Source organism: Vombatus ursinus, unplaced genomic scaffold (genome assembly GCF_900497805.2).
Source record: "Vombatus ursinus unplaced genomic scaffold, bare-nosed wombat genome assembly UNPS02014864.1, whole genome shotgun sequence".
NCBI lineage: Eukaryota > Metazoa > Chordata > Mammalia > Diprotodontia > Vombatidae > Vombatus > Vombatus ursinus.
Genome location: NW_020954642.1, coordinates 16,640,624 through 16,661,059, shown reverse-complemented (window position 1 = coordinate 16,661,059; position 20,436 = coordinate 16,640,624). Strand labels below are relative to the sequence as shown.

The following is a 20,436-nucleotide window of genomic DNA, read 5'->3' as shown; positions in this document are numbered from 1 at the left end:
AATTTCCAATTGCTGGGAGGACTTCCCTACCCACCAATATCTCACACTCAGCACATCCAGACCTGAGCTCATACCTTCCCCCTAAACCTGCCCCTCCTTTCAGCATCCTTTTGTCCATCTGTTGATGGCACCACCATCTTCCTAATCACTCAGACTCAGAAACCTCAGAATCAGCTTTGACTAATTTGACCACTTCCTCAAGCCCCCTCCCACTTCCTCCTTTCCCGGACAACATTGCCAAATCGTGTCATTCCTGTCCCCTTGACACATATCTGGAATCCTTTTCTTCCTTTTGGCTCACATGGTCACCATCCTAGCTCAGACCCTTGTGAGAAATAATTCATTTGGATGAATTACTACTTTATTCCCATCAGTATTAATCAGTTTGCTATGATTCCGTAGGGATAGTGATTATAAATTCTGTATATTAGGTCCCAGAGCTGTGAGATGCAGATTATAAGTTCACATGCTTAATCCTAGGAAACTAACTAACTAGAGGCCCTCCACCCTTGTTTTTCCTTGTCATGGTGACCAAGCCCAGTGTGGCGGAGGTGATTCAATTACATGGAAAGTCCTCCAACTTATTTTTGTACCTCTGGACCATTCTCTCTCGTTCAACGTAAGGTGACCATTTTATGCCCATCTTATGCCCACTTAGTCAGTGGAGAAGCCCCATGCTTTGTCCAAGCTGAGACCCTCCACTGCTGACGTACCATTTCTAGCTGATGCATCATTTTTGGTCCACGAAACAAAGTCTATCAACCAATGGGACTCTGTACTTTGTATAGCTCCTTTAGAATGTTTGGATATCAAATCTGGTATCAAGCCTTATAGAAATAAGGCCCAGGAAGAATGGAGCATCTCAGATAGGGAGGAAGATGTGAGATCCACTTCATTAGAGGGGACCATGACCCTTTAATAAAGAGTCATTGGCTCAGAGCTCTGCCTCAGTTTCTTTTCTTGTAGGTTAGACCATTTTAATCCATACATCTTCTTGGCTTTTGATCATTGAAATAGCTTCCTAATTAATTGGTCTCCCTGCCTTCAGTCCTCCTCCCCTCTCCACATAGCTGCCCCCAGATCAATCTTTCTAAGATAGATCTGACTATATCACTTTTTGTCTTAGTAACATGGATGGCTCCCTAGGACCTCCAGGTTCAAATGTATACTCCTCTGACTGACATTTTAAAGCCTTTCATAACCCTGACCCTAACCTCTTTTTCCACCCTTATTACACGTTCTTCTTACACCCTCTTCTCTCTCTGTGTTCTAGGCAAACTCTTCACCTTACTATTCCTGAAGGCTCATGATATCTTTCCTGATCCTTCAGGTTTCTAGTATCTCCCACCATTGCCTTGAATGAATTTGGTACCTATCCTCCCCTCCCGCCATGGTAAATCTCTGAGGACAGGGATTGTATTTCCTTTTGTCTTTGCATATAGTAGGTGCCAATAAATGCTTGTTGATTGACTGATTGATTCCCCCAGGAAAGAGTTAGTTTCTGGGTCCCAAAGGGTGAAGGATATGATTTAGAAAGGCTATCCAGCCTTATACATACTTAGAGGTTACCTGTGAAATGTAATTTTGGGAACAAGGTGGACATGCCTTGGGATTCTATGTCTGTCTTTTCTGCCACATTTGTGCACACAAGAAAAGTACTTTCTCACCACTGTTATCTTTAAATGCAGGGGACAGAGTGAGATAGTCTACACAAGGGGAAAGTCCTTTGAGGGGGTCTTTTGTCCATCAACAAACAATGATAATGATGGTTTATATCTATGGTACTTTTACAATTGTTACAAAGTGTTTGGTTTTTTTTTTTCACTGTCCTGTGAAGTAGTTAGTGGCACTCTTGTTATTCCAATTTTATAGATGAGAAAACAGATATAGAGAGTTTGTAGAATCATAGCTGGAAGGGACTGTAGAGGTCATTGTATATATTGCGTTAAAAGGCAGCTGGTGGCACAGTGGATACAGCTGGTCCTGGAGTCAGGGATAGACCTAAGTTCAAATCTGGCCTCAGTATAAGACTATCTGTGTGACCTTGGGCAAGTCGTTTAATCTCTGTCTGCTTCAGTTTCCTCAAATGTAAAGTGGGAATCATAATGGCACTTACCTCCCAGGGTTGTTGTGAGGACAAAATGAGTTAATATTGGTAAAAAGCACTTAGCACAGTGCCTGGCACACAATAGGTGCTATGTAAATGCTTATACTCTATCCTCTTGTTTTATAGTTGAGGTCATTGAGATCCAAAGAAGTTCATATAGCTAGTAAGTATCTCAATCAGTATTTGAAGTTCGGTCTTTCTGCCCCAAAGTCCAGCCCTTGACTTCATAACTCATTCTGTCTTCCTTGCCAGTGGTCACACAGTTCATAAATGTTCCAATATCTGGTTTGTAATCTCAGTTCAGATTTAAATCCAGAGCACTTTCCATTGTGATCCACCACCTGCCAATTATCAACACATTTAAATTTCACCTCTGCTGACCCATTTATTTTCAAGTGGTATGTTCATTTACCTTCATCCTCATTAAGGACTATTAGCACATCTTGCCTGACACATAATGGTTATTGCTTGACTGCATGACCAGAACAGCTAACCAAGCAATCCAACTTGCGATTCCTGAGCAAAATTTTCACTTTAATAAACTCACAGATCTGATGTGCTAACAGCTGCTGATGTAGACAAGAGGCAACAGTTAGATCAGGAAATGATACACTGATTATTGTCGAACATTAGCTGGTGGAAGGATTTTGACTTTGACCGAATACAGAAAATCCTTTATATGTTCATTGTCAAAATGCCTTTGTCCATGCACTCCTTTGTGTCCTATCCCAGGGGCTAAAACAGAGGAGAAATGAATTTAATCTGATGTCAACATCTTTGCCCATTTCCGACTTCTGTTTCACCAGCTCTGATTGAGTCTCTTTGCATATACATATCCCACCCACATTTTGGTCTCCATATTAGTGAACTTAAGAAAGGAGAGTCAGTCTGTAAACATTTATTATTGTGCTAAGCACTAGGCTAAATGCTGGGGATACAGAGGCAGAAGACAGTTTCTGCCCTCAAACAGATCACAATAGGTTAAACAAATATTCTATACGAATCTGTCTTTGAGTTTTTTCTCCCCTGGCCCTTAACTATGAATGAAAAAGAAAGGCAGTGTGAAAATAGATGCCTTTTAGGGAAGAGCACATAGATCTTCAGTGTAAGGGACCCAGGACCTTGGCTGAGGCTTGGAGCTTTGTAACTATGTAAGATAAGTAACTTTTCTGGCTGAAGAAAAGCTAGCCCAATGGGAAATTCACTGCCCTTTAATTTTCCCCATTTCCCTTCTCTTGCTTTGCCATGATCATTCATCCTGTTGCCAGTTATTCCTTCTTCCTCTTGAGCTCTCTGCTTTCTACTAGTCAGTCTCCCTGCCTCTGAGAAGTGTGATATAAAAGGGAATTGAATAAATATTGTTCTAGGGTAAGAAGATTATAGTGTTCAGAGCTGGAAGGGATTTAAGAGACCATTTAATTAAAACCCCTTTATTTTACAGAGGAGGAAACTGAGGCACCCCAAAGTGAAGCTACTTGCCTAAGCTCAAATTGGTTATATGACAGAGCTGGGTTTCTTGCCCCAATCCTCTGACTCCAAATTCTCTGGCACCTATTGCCTCCCCAACCCAAGAATCCTCAAATCTCAGTTTGCAGGGCCAAAAGAGGCCATTTGTGCCTATGTCCTTCTTGACGCAAGAATTCCTTTGACAGTAGCCCCAACAAATGCTCATTTAGCCTCTGCTTGGTAACCTTCAGTGAAGGGCAGTTTACTGCTTCATGAAGCAGCCCACTCTATCTTGAACAAATTCTAATAGCTGCCAACTTCTTACTTGCTTTGGTCTGAAATCTGCATCCCTGGAATTTCCCCCCATTCACCTTAATTTTTGAGAGATCCCCAGTCTTTCTTTTATATCACACTGCTTCCATGCTCCCACAAAGACAAAAGCAAACAAATACACACCGATTGTGGGTACACACTCTCTTCTCTACTGGAGTCAAGCGACAGCAATGTTCTAAGCAACCCAGCGGCTGTCCCTTCCATCTTAATTAAAGGCAAGAAGCAGATTATTGGAAGCTGACAGTTGAAACTAAAGCATGAAGAAAGAAGCTTCCTAGGGAGCAGGGTCAGTACTGGGATGGAGAGGCAGGATTTAATTTTGGCAGAACCGAAAGAATGATCCTAGGTGGGAGTATGTACGCACCCCACTGTCTTCCCCAGCCCGCCCAGCCCAGCTGTGTGTAACCACTTCCCATTGGCCTCTGGACTCTCCCCATGGAGATCCCCTTAGAGAACCCCATGGAGCTGGGGTTTCCAGGTTCAGGAGTTAGGAGGCCAACAGGAAGAGATAACAGAACATGTTTTTGTTGTGGGCCTGTGGTGGTGAGAGGGGAAGGGCTTCAGCCACTCCCCATTGCCCACTCCCTCTAGTCTCTGATGAGTAATTATCCTTGCAATCATCACCCCCATTCCTACAACACTTGGAGCACATTCCTTACAACAATCCTGTAAGGGAGGTGGTGCAGATTTTAGCTCTGTTTGTTGGGGAGACTGAGTCCCAGAAAAGGGAAAGAAATTATCCTAAGTCAATGGCAGAGTCAGAAATAGATCCTCTACCTTCAAGGGAATTGTGTCTACAAAAGATTCTTCTGATGGTGCCATGTGGGCAGAAGAAAGAAATATTTTTGAAGAGGCTTGCACTTTAGGCACTTTGTGAACCTTAAAAGTTCATGTAAATGGGAGTCCTTGTTATTATTATGAATATTCCTCCCCACTATGGGTGGCTGCTGAGCCATTATTATTATTAGATATTTAGGGAGATGCCTTTACTTTTCCAGGTCACTGAAGGGCAGATTTCTCATCTTCTTCCTTTCTCTTCCTTTTCCCAAACAGAATCCTAGAATTAGTCAACTTATATTGGAGTAGACATCCCTTCTTCAACATCCCTACTAAGTGGTCATATAGCTTATTCTTAAAGATGTCCAGTGATGGGGGGCGTGGATTCATTACCTTCTGAAGTTGTTCTACTTTGAGTCAACTCTGATACTGGGTCTGATGGGGTCAGAGCTATAGCTGAAGCGGGGTAAGAGTGACATTGCCCTAGGGCACCAAAATCTAGAGGGTGCTGACAGCATTTACACTCCTTCAGCATCATTGAAACAGCCCATCCTAACATCTAGTCACAAGAATAATCAGTTTCAAAAATTTATTTTTTGATTGTTCTCTCTTTCCTCCCCTTGGTGGTGGTGGTGGGAGGAGACACGATCTTAAAAGCAGTAGTTTCCCTAGAAGCAACATTGGGTTACTCTATGGGTCTTTTGCCTGTGGAGGCCATTGCCCCAGGGTCTTTGTTTCCTTGTTTTGGGCTGGTATACTGGAGTCTCTATCCTTATCAGGTCTTATGACCCAGTATCTCTTCCCTAACTTCTCATAAAAAGTGGATTTGCAAGTATATTTCTTGCTTCTTGCCTCTGGCCCTAGATGTGCCCAGAAGCAGCTGCTTACCCTAGAGTCAGGAAGACCTGGGTTAAAACTGACCTCAGACACTTATTAACTGTGTGACCCTGCGTAAATCACTTAACTTCTGTCTGCCTCAGTTTCCTCAAATGTAAAATGGGGATAATAATAGCATTTACCTTGAAGGGTTGCTGTGAGGAAAAAAATATATATATAGATGTATATGTATGTATGTATGTATGTATGTATGTATATATATACATGGTACTTAGCACAGTGCCTGGCACATAGCAGGTACTATATATATGTGTGTATACACACATATAATATAGTAGGTGTTTATATATATGTATAGTATGTGAGATATATATATATATATCATGATATATATATAATGGGTGATACATATATATGTGTATGTGTGTGTGTGTGTGTATGGGTATACAGACACACACACACACACACACACACACACACATACTTATTCCCTTCTTTTTCCTAGATTCCAAAATTTTTAGCTATACCTCTGGGCCTAATTTTTAGAAAGTTTCTTCTTATGCCAAATCAAAATTTGCTTTCCCATAGCTTCCCATAGCTCTATTCAGACCATCGCTACCCTTAATAAATCTGTTATCCTCCCAGATGGACCCACCTGAGACCACTATCTGAGATGATAATTTGTAGGACAGCTCCCCATCATCATTGTTAAGAGGGACTTTCCTCCTTGGGATTTCCTTACACTAAAGAAACCAGGTTTGGGCCAACTTGTAGGCCATTGCTATTATTTTTTTTTCTGGGGCTAATCAAAACAAGTTTAATCTTTCCTCCTTGAAAGTCTCTCTTGCTTGAAGATGGATATTATGACTCCGTGAAGCATCTCTTCTCTTCTTCCTTCAGCTGATCTTATGCTATGATCCTGGCACTCTCCTCTGATCATTCTCTACCTTGTGAATGCCTCTCCCTAAATGTGATAGAGCTGAACCAAAGTCCCTCATACTTTGCCCTGGTCAAGCCACATCTGGAGAATTATTGCTTTTCATGACTCTCAATTATCCATTTTGCAGATTATCCGTAGCGCAGGCTTCGTCCACATGTTAGCTCCCCCCTTGCCTCTCTGCTGACATGGTTGCTTGCCTTCACTCTGTTGAGAGGACTAAACTACATGGTTAAAGTTTTATTTCTTTCCTTTTTTCCCCTAAATCAAGGTTCCTGGTTTTCCCCCCCCTCTAGATCAAGATTTCTGTTATTCTTCTACAAATCTATTACTAGAGCCCTGTCATATTCTGTGACCCCTGATTCACTGGGAGTCTGTGGCCTCCCGTTGAATCAGTGGCCACAGAATGGGCCCAACTTTGACCTACTTTAGAAGTGGATCATTTGAGTGCTTGGTCCTTCTCCTTTAGCAGCTGGGAAGGAATCCACCCAATCTAATTTTGGTTCCTCATGCTTCGACTGTCCAGTCATCTGGGGACGGGAGAGTTAGGAAAGGTGCATAAAGGAAGAACAAATCATTTAACTATTCACTTTCCTTCATTCTTATCCTATAATGGAGAGCACTGGATTTGAAGTCCAAAGATCTAGGTTCAAATCCTAACCTTGTCACTTACTAGTAAAGTGACTGTGAGTCAATGTATCTCTCTGAGTTGAACGCTGTCTCCCTTGCCCAGAATGCTCTTTCTTTATTTCTGCCTCTTATAATCTCTTGACTCCTTCAAAGCTCATCTCAGGTACTACCTCCTTCTAGAGGAGGGGTTCTTAACCTTTTTAGTAGACTTCTTTGGTGGTCTGGTGAAGCCTGTGGACCCCTCCTCAGACTTTAAACTGTCTTTAAACTCATAAAATAAGATACATAAGATTACAAAGGAAATCAATTATATGGGAAATACAGATGTGATTTTTTTTCCCATTCAAGTTCATGGACCCCTGAAACAGGGGTCCATTTATCCCAGATTAAGAATTTATATACTAGAGGTCTGTCCTGATTCCCCTCCCCAATGTCTCAGCTGCTAGAACTCCCTTAAATTACTGGGTATTTTACTTTGTACATGTTGTGCTTGTACTTAGATGAGTAGATGTTGTTTATCCTGATAGAATGTAAGTTCCTTGAGGACAGGCATTGTTTCATTTTCGTCTGTCTCTCAGGTGCCTAGCACAGTGTCAGGCACATGGTAAACACCTAATGAATACTTTTTGATTGATGGACTAATTAATATAACATGGGGTTGCTAACACATGCATTGCCTCCTTCACAAGGATGAAAAGAAAAAAAAGAAAAATTATAAACCTTAAAGTACTGCAGAATTGTCTTTCTATTATTAATCATAATAACCCTGGCTTAGCTCAAGGACTGCCTTCTCTGACAACTTTAGGCCCCCATCATCTCCCTCTTTGCTCAACTTCTAGAGAACTGAGATTATATAAACTGGTGATGAATAATTATGAAAGCTCACACGTTTATGGCACTTTACAGTTTACAAAATGCTTTCCTTACAAACAACTCATGAAACATCTAAGAGCTTACATTATAGCAGGGGAACCAAGATACTGAACAATTAAAGATTCTTTTCAGGGGCTTGCTATTGACTTGGGGATAAAATACAGGTATCTCAACCTAGCATTTAAGGCCCTCCCCAGTCTGGTTCTCTATGCTACTTCCTTCTTACTTCCTTCCCTCCTTCCTTTTTTTCCATCAACCTGATTCTAAGTGTAGTGGTAGATCCACCATCTAACCCTTCCTATCTCTTTTCTGACCCTGCCTCACTATTTGTTAATGTTCTCTCTCTCCTGAAATTACTTTGTATTTGCATAAAATGTGGAAGCATTGCACCCCCCAGGGGAATAAAATCTCTTTGAAGGCAGGGGCTATTTTTTTTTTAATATCCCAAGTGTCTGAGACATTACCTTGACACAAACAGCATGTAATTTATCTTTGTTGAATCGAAGTGAAAAGATGCAAGATAGCATATACTTAAAAGCAGGGTCTTAAATGCATCTTTATATACAGATTCATAAAATCATGGAATTTCACTATTGGGGAACACTCCACTGTCATGGACTCAGTGGTCTAGTCCATGTGCAACTTCAACCTCAATAGATTTATCATATTATTGATGCGGGGTACTCCTTCCAGTGATGGAGATAATGGCCTGTCCTTGCCGGTCTATCCTGTGTATCTCTTGTTTATGTCCTCTAGGCAATCCACCACAGAGGACATGCCCAACATCCTGAAAGCTTTCCTATAGTTCCCTTGACATTATTTGGATGCCAGTCTACACTTGAATCCTTTTTACATCTCTAGCAAATAACCATCTAAGCTGGTCTTGAAAATCTTCATCCTAAAGGAGCCAATTCCATTTTGTACAGCTCTAATTTTCTTAATCCAATACTCTAATGGATCCTTGGCTTTTGCCATGTGGACACTCCTTCTAATGATAGATTGTTTAGTCTGGTGGATACAGCACTAGACTTGGAGTCAGGAAGATCTAGATTCCAAACCCACCTAAGACATTTACTAGCTGTGTTGTTATTTGGTCATGTCTGACTCTTCATGACTCCATGGACCATACTGTTCACAGGTTTTTTTTTTGTTTTTGTTTTCTTGGCTAGGCAATGGGGTTAAGTGACTTGCCCAGGATCACACATCTAGTAAGCGTTACGTGTCTAAGGCCAGATTTGAATTCAGGTCCTCCTGAATCCAGGGCTGGTGCTCTATCCACTGTGCCACCTAGCTGCCCCTATGGTGTTTTTTTTTTTTTTTTTGGCAAAGATACTGGAATGGTTTGCTTTTCCAATGGATTAAGACAAACAGAGGTTGAGTGACTTGCCCAGAGTCACACAGCTAGGAAATGTCTGAGGCTGGATTTGAACTCAGGTCTTCCTGACTCCAGGTCCAGTGCTCTACTCACTGAGTCACCAGCTGCCTCTTACTAACTGCATGACCCTAGGAAAATCATTTAACCTCTCTGTGACTTGTTTTTCTTCTCTATAAAATGAAGGGACTAGAGTCAATGGTCTCCAAAATTTTTTAGATCTAAATCTATAATCATATCATCCTATGCCAATTTCAACACATCTATGCTGGTCCATCCTGTGCAACTTAGATCCAAATCTTCCCATAAGTTTGACCCAGGAGATTCACTCAATATACTGGAGCCCTTTCTCCAGTTCTTCTGCCACTATGAGCTGTCCATTGATCAGGTCAGGTTTGTTATAGAATTGGCCTGTATTTTTCCAGTGACACATTTCTCTGCAGACATTCTTTGCTCTCTCTTTCTTGCTCATGCCCACCATGTATGTCCACATTGCCTTTTAGTTGATCCTTAATTTCAGTTCTTCAGAGAATCTAATGTTCCCTCTCATGGACAAATGCAAATGGACAAAGAACTGGGTCTAGGACTCAACAGGAGTCCTCCTAGTCCACATAGCTTCAGATGGTAGTTACAATAAAAATACTTGTTGAATGAGTTAGTGAGATAGGGTTGCATTGCCTCTGGGAAATTATAAAGTGTTTTTTAATGACCCTGAGTTTCTCCCTGAGACAAGAGCCCATCTTTTTAAAGTTTTCTGATGATGCCCTGTGGCTACAGATCATGGGAATTCCTTACAATGTAACTAAATCAGACATTCTGCACTTTGTACAATTAGTCAAAGTGGTGCAAATCTTCTTTCACACGACCAGTCCTTATAAGGATCATATGATGTAAGTTATCGAAAGTGGTAGATGACCACTTTACAATCTTGGTTGCCCTCCTCTGGATGTATTTTAGCTGGTCGATATCTTCCTAAAATGTCCCATTTTTTAAAGAAGGAAAGAGGGTAGAATCTTCAAACCTGGTTATCTAGGTTTGCAACCTGGGGGTCACCCTGGATTTCTCACTCTTCCTCACCTTCCATATCCAATCAGTCGCCATCTTGTTGATTCTACCTCTATAATGTGTCTCACATCCATCCTCTTCTCTTCACTCACATGGCCACTGCCACAATTTAGGCCCTTATCACTTCTCACCTGGACTATCTCAACAATCTCTTAACTGGTCTTCCTACCTGGTCTCTTTCTTTTGTAGTCCCTCCTGCATACCACTGCACAGGTGATTTTCCAAATGCGCAGGTCTGACCATGTCACTATCCTGCTCCATAAACTCCAATGGCTCCTCCCTATCATCGCTAGGATTAAACATAATTCCTTTGTTTGACATTTAAAGTAAGGAAGTAAGACACTGTACTAAGTGGTTTACAAACATCTCATTTGATCCTCACAATAACCCTGGGAGTAGAAATTGAGGCAAATGGAGGGTTAGGTGACTTGCCTAGGGTCACACAGCTCATCTTATGCTGAGGCCAGATCTGAAGTCAGGTTTTTCTGAATCCAGGCCGAATGTGCCACTTAATCGCCCTTTGTGACCTGGCTTCAACCTATCTTTCTAGTCTAATTATACGTTACTTCCCTTCATATATCCTGAAGTCTAGCACAACTGGCCTGAGTGGGGTTTCCTTACTCACTACATTCTACCTCCCAACCTTTTTGCTTTGTGTAGGCTTTTCCCTCATGCCCAGTCCTTGCCTCCATTTCTTAGAATCCGTAGCTTCCTTTAAAGCTTGACTCAAATGCCACTTCCTACATTAGATCTTTCCTGATTCTCCCAGCTGCCAGTATCTCCCTTCTAAAATGATCATGGATTTATTTCATATCTATATTATTTTGTACACCTTATCTCCCCTGATAGAGTGCAAGCTTCTTCAACCCAAGGATTGTCTCATTTTTGTCTTTGTATGCCCAGTGTCTAGCACACCAGTATCTTGACTGAATATTGATTGGTAAGCTTGATTTTGATTCCTGGAAAAATTTTGGACTTACGGTTAAATGAATGGTATGTGAGTACTTGGAAAAGAGTGGGGTGAATACTATAGGTTCGACAAGAATAAGTCATTTCAGCTTGACCTTATTTCCTTTTTTTGGTAGGATTACTGGGCTGCCAAGTTCAGGGAATGCTATAGACATTGAATACCTAGATTTTACAAGGCATTTGATAGTCTTTCATGGTGTACTTGTTCCCTTGATGGAGAGATGTTGGCGCCATGATAGCACAATTAAGTTGATTTGAAACTGACTGATTAATGAGACCCAAGCAGTGGTGGTTGCATGATAGCAACCTGAATGGGGGTCTCTATTGGATTGTTCCTGGGATCTATGCTTGGCTTCATTCTATTCAATATTTCATCAATGACTTGGATGAAGGGGAGGGAAAAGTATAGGAGAACAAACATTTATACAGTGCCAGACTGAAGTCAGAGTTCCTGGGAACAACAGACCTTGAGACAAGGGTCCATCTTTATTAACATTGATAGTCTTCTCATGTTGTCCTATGGCTGTAAATCATGTAATTTCTTTGTTGTTCTTGTGCAGTCATGTCTGATTCTTCATGACCCCGTTTGGAGTTTTCTTGGCAAAGATACTAGTTTGCCATTTCCTTCTCTAGCTCATTTTACAGATGAGGAAACTGAGGCAAACATAAGTTAAGTGGCTTGCCCAGGGTCACCCAGTTAGTTAGCATGAGGCTGGATTTAACCTCAGGTCTTCCTGATTCCAGGCCCAGGGCTCTATCCACTGAGCCATCTTGCTGGATTTTCTTACAATGTGACAAAATCAGACTTTCTGCACCTTATACAATTACTCCAAGCAGAGCAAGTCTAAGCCCTTTTTGACATGACCAGTCCTTGAAGGCAGCTAACATGTTCTCCTGTTCCTTCAGCCAATTTTCACAATAGCCATTCACATTTTTTACTCTTAGAGAAAGAGGTGCATGTGTTGTAGTGGAAAGGGAACTGAAAGAACCATAAGAGAAATGGGCTCAAACCCTATGACTGTGACCAAATTACTTAGTATCTCTGAGCCTCAGTTTTCTCATCCATGAAATAGGAATAATCTAAAAACATCTATAGCATCCACAAAGATGGAGCTTAATAGGGATAAATGTCCTATGCTTGAGCTTTTAAAAAATCCACCTCAAAAGTATGAGTATGAAAGAAGGGCAAGATAGCATTCCATGGGGAAAATCTGGTGGTTTTAGTGGACTTCAGGGTCAGTGGGAGTCAACAGTGTGATATGGCAGCCAAAAAACTTTGTGCTGTCCTAGATCTCAGAAAGAGAGATACAGTATCCATTACTGGGGAGGTGAAGATCCTATTGTCTTCTGCCTCCATTGGTCCATATTTGGAGAATCTTATTTAGGCCTGGACAAAACATTTTTAGAAGGACATTGAAAAATAGAACTGTGTCTTGAGGCAGGTGACCAGGATTCTGAGGGCATCAGAGGTCCTGCCATATGAGTATCTGCTGAAGGAATTAGGGATCTCAGATAAGAAAATAATATAGTGGACAGTCAAATATTTGCGGGCCATTATGTAGTGGATAAATTAGTTTTGTTCTTCATTGTCCCAAAATGGCAACATGAAAAGCAATGGAGGTAATGAGGGTCTCGGATCAGTTATCTCTGAGTTCCCATTTTAGCTGTAAATTCTATGATTCTGTAAATTGTACAGGGGTAGATTTCTCTCCCAATACAAAGAAGAACTTGCTTACAATTTGAACCAAAAGTAGACTGGGCTGCCTTGGAAAATAGTGTGATTTCCATCACTGGAAGTATTTAAGGGGATGACCATTTGGGGGGGATGTTAGAGGATATAGAGGGAATCCCTAATCAGATGTGGTTTAGACCTCTGATGCAATGGCAGTTAAGTGCTGCCATCGTAGCAGATAGAGTGCTGGGCTTGGAGTCAGGAAGACTCATCTTCCTGGGTACAAATCTGGTCTCAGATACTTACGAGCTGTGTGACCCTGGGCAAGTCACTTAACCCAGTTTGCCTCAGTTCCTCATCTGTCAAATGAACTGGAGGAGGAAATGAAAAACCACTCCAGTATCTTTGCCAAGAAAACACCAAGTGGGGTCACAAAGAGTCAGACACAACTGAAAAAATAACTCAACAACAACACCTCTGATGTCCCTACCAAGACTGAGAGTTTGTAGCTCTGTGACTGATTTTGCCAGTGTAGAAGTAACCTGGGTGGTGGGGGGGGGTGTTATCCTCTCAGATTGCTTCACATCTATCTACTCTGTTTTTATCTTGTACTCACCCAGTTATTTTCATGTTGCCTCCCCCATTAGAGTGTAAGCTCATGAGGGCAGGGCTTCTTTTTGCCTTTTGTTGTACTTTCAATGCTTAGCACAGTGCCTGGCACATAGTACTTATAATGCTTGTCCACTGACTGATTTGGCCATGGTTCCCTTTTGTTACTGGAAAGAGAGGAGAAAAACTCCAATAGTTGCACACCAGCAGTGGGCAAGGAAAATAACCAACTGATAAAATAGATTTTTATTTGACTCTTGCTACCTTGACCAGCTTCTCCACCTGAGAATGATCTCTCATCCCCTACTTTGTCTTAGCAAAGGGCCATGAGTCACTGGTGCTTCTAAGTTTAAAACTAAACATGACTCCTCCTGCTTTCCTGTTTTTCACATCCTGCTTTTGTTTCAGCAAAACAATCATCCAGGTTGGTCCCGCCTGGCTCTTCTAAACTTAACCCTCTCAGGGTAACTCCCTGACAGTCCAGACAAAGCGACGAAGAGACCAGATGGTCTCTTGTAAGTAGGTAACTGTGGTTACCTTAAAAAAAGAGTCCTCTGTTCTTGTTCGAGGGGATGGTTAATTCAGAGCATAGCAGCTTCAGCAGTCCTGAGTATGCCCTGGTGAACCAAATGTAGAACAAAGGTTTTCTAGTTAGAACACAGAGAGAAACTTGGAAGGAAGGCAAGAAAGGTGAAAAGTTAGGGAAGGAATATGGCAGAGGAAAGGAGGAAGTGGAGGAGAGGGAGAAGGGAAAGAGGAGGTGGAAGACATCTCAGTAACAATTCTTTTATTCCTTTCTATACTTTTCCTTATTATTCCATCTCATTTAATTCTGCATTATTCCTTAAGCGAATCACTGCATAGAGTATTAGGCTTAGAGTCAGGAAGACCTGAGTTCAAATCTGGTCTCAGACACTCACTAGCTGTGTGACTCTGAGCCGGTGACTTAATATCTTTTAGCTTCTCTTCGTGAACCAAATGGGGTCATGAAGAATCAGACATGACTGAAATGACTGAACAACAAAGCCTCTGTTTCCTCATCTATAAAATGGAGATAATAGCACCTGTGTTACAGGGTTGTAGTGAGACACCAGATAATACGTATAAAGCTATTGCAAACAAAGTACTAACTGAAAGTTAGCTATTTTATGATTTCCCTTCCCTATATAATAATAAGGGGGCAGGTAGATGGCTCAGTGGATAGAGTGCTGGGCCTGAAGTCAGGCAGACCTGAGTTCAAATCTGACCTCAGACACTTACTAGCTGTGTGACTCTGGCCAAGTCACTCAACCTCTGTTTACCTTAATCCACTGGAGAAGGAAATGGTAAACTACTCCAGGATCTTTGCCATGAAAACCGACAGTGTGATCCATGACGTTACAGAATAATAATAACAATGCTAGCTATCATTTATGTGCCATGTGCTAGACACTGGGCTAAGTACTTTACACCTATCTCATTTAATTCTCACAACAGCCCTGGGAGGTAGGTACTGTTATTATCCTCATTTTACAGTTGAGGAAACCAAGGTAAACAGAGGTTAGGTGTCTTATCTAAGGTCATCCACCTAGTAAGTATCGGAGGCTGGATTTGAATTCAGGTCTTTTTGACTTCAGGTCCAGCACCCTATCCATTGTACCAACTATAACCATACCATCTTCCTGTCTGTGTGCCTAGTGGATAGAGTGTTGGACTTGGACCCAGGAGACTTGGATTTGATTCCTACTTCAGCTACTTAATAGCTGTATGATTGTGGGCAGGTGGCTTAAACTCTCAGAGCCTCTGTTTTCTCATCTGTAAAATGACAATAGTAATACTTTACCAATCTTACTGGCTCATTGTAAGGAAGGAATTTTGCAAACTTTGAAGTTCTGTATGTCAATTATTATTATTATTGTCATTGTTATTACTGTTATTTTTCATTTCATCCTAACCTAACCCATTCCATCTTACTTAATCCTATCCTGTTCCATCCTCCCCCATTCTATTTCTTTTTCTTTTTTTTCTTTTAGGCAATTGAGGTTAAGTGACTTGCCCAGGGTCACACAGCTAGTAAGTGTCAAGTATTTGGTCTGAGGTCGGATTTGAACTCAGGTCCTCCTGATTTCAGGGTCAGTGCTCTATCCACTGCGCCACCTAGCTGCCCCCTCCCCCATTCTACTTCAGTCTATCTCATGGGACCAGAGGATTAAAAATTGAATGGGCCCTTAGAGATCATCTTAGGCAGCACATTTCTTATTTTTCATAAAAGACAATAGGACCCCAGGAAGTGACTTGCCCATAGTTATATACAGATAATAAATAATAGAATGGGGATTTAACTCTCTAAGACTTTTGACTCCAAATCCAGCACTGTTTTCACCATGCCATCCCATCCTATTCTATCCCATCCATTTGCATTTATTATGCACCCACTGTACCAGGTGCTTTGGTGATACTAACAGTGATGGGGATTACCCTCCTTTGGCTTAAACTCTGTGCTCATGTTCACCATTTCAGCTTACAACCAGAGCTCTCAGAAGCAGGATGCAGCCCACAGAATGTCCTTGGAAGCCTCCCCTACCTTGGCTTCTCTCTTCTCCTGGCCCCTTCACCACTGTTCCCAGCCCAGGGCCCAGCGCACTGTTTTTCTCCCATAGTACTCTGAGCTCCACATCTTTCCCCCTGATCCCCATCCTACCAGAGCTGCTGTTCTTTCAGAGACCTGATCCTGGCTACCTCTCATTTATGTAGGACTTTAGGACTGCAAGGGGCCTGGCATCTCGTCTGTCTAACAACATTACTTATCCAGCTTTCATGAATATTCCACTTTTAGGCTTATAAAGCACATTCCTTCTGATACTCATGTGAGGTAGGAAGGACAAGTGTTATTTTACAGATAGGGAGAGGAAGAGATGATGACAGGCTGGTCATATGGTACGAACGTGGAAAACTAGAGTCCCCTGCTGATAGCCTCCACATGCCAGGAGAAAGCGAGGAAGGTTTCCAGCCCAGTGGGTGGAGCCCCTGTGGGGAACTGCTAGGAAGGCCAGGGCAAAAATCACACAGGATGACTGCGTATAGAATCATGGTGGGAGGTGGGTGGAGAGGGTGTTCCCAATTGATGAGTTCACAAATCCATTTGAGAGAGAAGAGAAATTGTAGATTTGAGGCCCTCATTCACACTGAGGCTTGGTGCCTGACAAAAACTTACTATTCATTCCCTTACATGACCTCCATTTAGGGTTTTAAAAGAAGGTGCTATGTATAACTTATATCAAATTGCTTGCCTTCTCAATGAGGAAGGGAGGGGAGAGAGGGGGGAAGGGAAGGAGAGAGGGAAAGAACTTCAAACTCAAAATTAAAAAAAATGTTAAAAATTATTTTCACATGTAATTGGGGGAAAAATATTAAATATTTTTTAAAAGAGGGTGCTCAGGGAGGTGATGATCATGATAGCTTACTTTTACATAGAGCTCTATAGCATACAGAGTACTTTCCTTGGGAGGTAGTGATTTAGAATTATTATTCCCATTTCCATAGGTGAGGAAACTGAGGCTCTGAGGAATGATAGTCATATAGCTAATGAGTAACAAGACTCAGGCTTCTTGACAATAAATCTAATTTTTTTTAGTACTACTTCATACCTCTTTGGTCCTACAGACACAATCTTTAATGGTGGAATTTCAGGGGCTTTAGAAATAGCTAATAATAAATGACTAACATTTACATAGAACTTACTATGTGCCTAAGCTAAGCCCTTTATATCAATTATCTCATTTGATCCTCACAACACCCTTAGGTGGTGGGTGCTATTCTTAACCCCATTTTACAGATGAAGAAACTGAAGCAAACAGATGAAGTGACTTGCCCAGAGTCACACAGCTGGAAAATGTCTGAGGCTGGATTTGAACTCAGGTCCTCCTGACTCCAGGGTAAGCGCTCTATTCATTGCACCATCTAACCTTAGTAGGCAGGTGAGAGATATCACTTTTCAGGGCAGGGAGTGGGGATGGAATGATCTTTTCACCTGTGCCCCACAATTTACCCCACACACCTTACTTTTTGCCCCTAGGATAACATTAGCTTTCTAAAGGGTTTTGATTCATTTACATCATTAGATGTTTGGATGATGGTGAAGGAATGTCAGAAATCACAGATCTAGGGTCAAAGGGACCTCAGAATCCATCTAGTGCAATCCGCCCATGGATTCCTCAGATGAGGAAAACTGAGGCCCAGAGCAGTGAATTCACCTAGGTAGCAAAAGTCAGAGATAAGGCTTGAACACACATCCTCTGACCTCAGAGGCAATGCTCTTTGCCTTACATTATGTTGTTCCCTCTCCTGTGAGAGATGAGCAAACTGCAGCCCAGAAGGAGTAAATCATTTGGCCAAAGTCATTCAGTGACCATGAAACAGGTGGGACCAAAACCCAGGACTCCTGACTTTTGGGCCACCAGTGTTCCACCATTCTGCAGGGCTTTTTCCTTCCTTTAAATAGAAAAGAGCTCCTCATAAAATTTTAGTTTTTCTCTGATTTTGTATCTTCTTTTACCTTTTAAACACACACCCACACCCACACCCACCCACCCACCCCCACACACACACACACACACACACACACACACACACACAAACATGGGCCATAGAGCACAGGACTGTTTATCTCATTTCCTAGTTTTGGGTCATAAAGTCATAGATTCATAGATTGGTAGAGTTGGAAGAAACCTTAGAGAACATTCAGTGAAACACTTTCCTTCTTTTTACAGATGAGGAAACTGAGGATGAGGTTGGGAAAATGACTTTGCCATGGCCACACAGTGAGTTGGTGGTAGGGCTGGGATCCTGATTCGGATCCTTCAGTGCCTGGCCCAGGACTCTTACCACTGTATCATGCTTTTCCCCCACTGAACTTGGTGAAAATTGGCTGTAAGGCGGTGCCTGAGGTGAGGGCATGGAGGCGACATGGAGGGCATGTCACTATGAGACAAACTTTGGGGATATTTGGTGCCCAAATCCCATGAGGGAGTGCTACAGAGCAGGCAGTGGGGAGGACTGGTCCTTAAGTGTCCAGGGCAGGCTGGGCACAGTCCTGAGGCTAGCTGACATTGCAGGTGACTGGGCTGGGGCATTTTTATTAGGAAAGTATCTTATCTCTCTTTTTGATTACCCAAAGCTTCTCTCACTACACTGGCCTGGATCCTTTTCACTTCAGGGATGGAGAAAATTCCAAAGGGAGAACCTAACTCACAGAACTATAACTCAGTCTCATGACTTGGAAAATGGGCAGAAGATGGAAAAGAATTTGGAGGAGACTGTTTTCGGGGTAACTTGGAGGGGGTGGTCTCCTGCCTTGCCGTGAATCCCTTTACTTCATCCTTCTAATTTAGTCTCTAAGTCATTAAGTGGATAAACCGGACAGGGTGGGGGAAAGAGACTCAAAACACGCTAGGACAGAAGAGGCAAAGAGACAGGATACTACTTGGAAGTAGTCCAATGGCGTGGAAAAGAAATAGGGCTGAGCATCAGCCTTGAGTTCGACTCCTCTGTCTTCTGGGTGCCCTTCTCTTATAAACTGTGGGAAGTGGACAAGATGAGAGAGCCTTCCCTGCTCTAAGGTTCCTTTTTAGTCCAGATCTTTCCTTCTAAGGTCATGGAAACGTAGATTTCTAGCTAGAAATGACCTCAGCGGTTACTTAGCCCAAACCCTTTATTTTACAGAGGAGGAAACTGAGGCTCACAGAATCTAAATGAGTTACCCAAGGACACATATAGCAAATAACACTAAAATAAGAATCCAGATTTTCTGACTCCAAATCTAGGACTCTTTGTCTATTGCACCCCTCTTGCTGTGCTTTCCATTTCTGAACCTTTAAAGTTCTTCATAAGGAATAGACATTGGGGGTCACACTGGACAAGTCAAGGATTTAAAGACTTTATGTATATAGATGTGTACATATCTATAATTATACATATCTATATCTACACACACACACACACACACACACACACACACACATATACATATATTTGTTCCAGATCTGTGATTTTATCCATGTTGGGAACTCTTGCTACAGAAATCCCCCTACCTTGATTGAGAGAGGCTGGGGCACCGAGAGGGTATGTTACTTGTCTGTGGACACACAGCCAGTATGGTCAGTATGTGTCAGGGCAGCGATTGGCCCCATTTCTTCCTTACTTCCAAGGCTGGACCTCTATCTCCTATGACTTGCTTCCCAAACATGCATCTATGAATGTTTATATGTATACATTTTACTTTCCCTACTGGCCTAAACCTCCTAATAAACTCTACCCCAATTTCCGTCCTCTTCTTTCCCCCCCATCGGGATACAGGAAATCAAGAAAGCTGTTTATCCCCCAAGACAGTAGTGGTCTCTTACCTTAGCTTTGGCCCCGGAAGTGGGGCTGAATGTCCCTGGGTCCTTTGCCTTCTGCCCAATCTAAGAGAAAGGCTCGGCGGAGAACACACGGAGGCTTCGGCGCCCCTGTCCCGAGTGGGCCACTGGGTGTGTGCAGCCTCCCTCCTCCCTGCGGCTTTTCCAGCTCAGCTTCCCCCCGGCATGGTTTCCTGTTATTGTTTCTCTGAGGGTCAGGCTTGGAGAGGAAAGCTCCAGATACGTGGAGGTTGCATTGTGAGGGGCAGAGCTGCCCTGGACCTTCCTAAGGACTGCCTCTGGGATATTGGAAATCTGGAGGACTCTGTTGATTTTGTGTCTGTCCTGTTGATTTTATAAGGGTAAACAGTTTTGGGGCTGGGCCTAAGGGGGGTATCCTGGGACACTGTTCAGAGCTGACTAGGTCAGTCACCT

At 42.3% G+C, this 20,436-nt stretch overlaps 1 protein-coding gene across 2 annotated transcripts in view; it reads right to left on the bottom strand.

Annotated features, from left to right (window-relative positions):
• LOC114027892 (cadherin-5-like) overlaps nt 1-20,150 on the bottom strand; it is a 49,998-nt gene extending 29,848 nt beyond the window's left edge. Inside the window, exons 1-2 of one of the 2 annotated variants that reach the window (XM_027842071.1) lie at nt 20,008-20,150; nt 14,165-14,244 (exon numbers count right to left, since the gene is read on the bottom strand). The gene's annotated coding sequence lies outside the window, so the exon portion shown is untranslated. The remainder of the gene's footprint in view (nt 1-14,164; nt 14,245-20,007) is intronic. The other variant, XM_027842070.1, reaches the window with a different exon arrangement.
• Between the last annotated feature and the right edge of the window lie 286 nt (nt 20,151-20,436).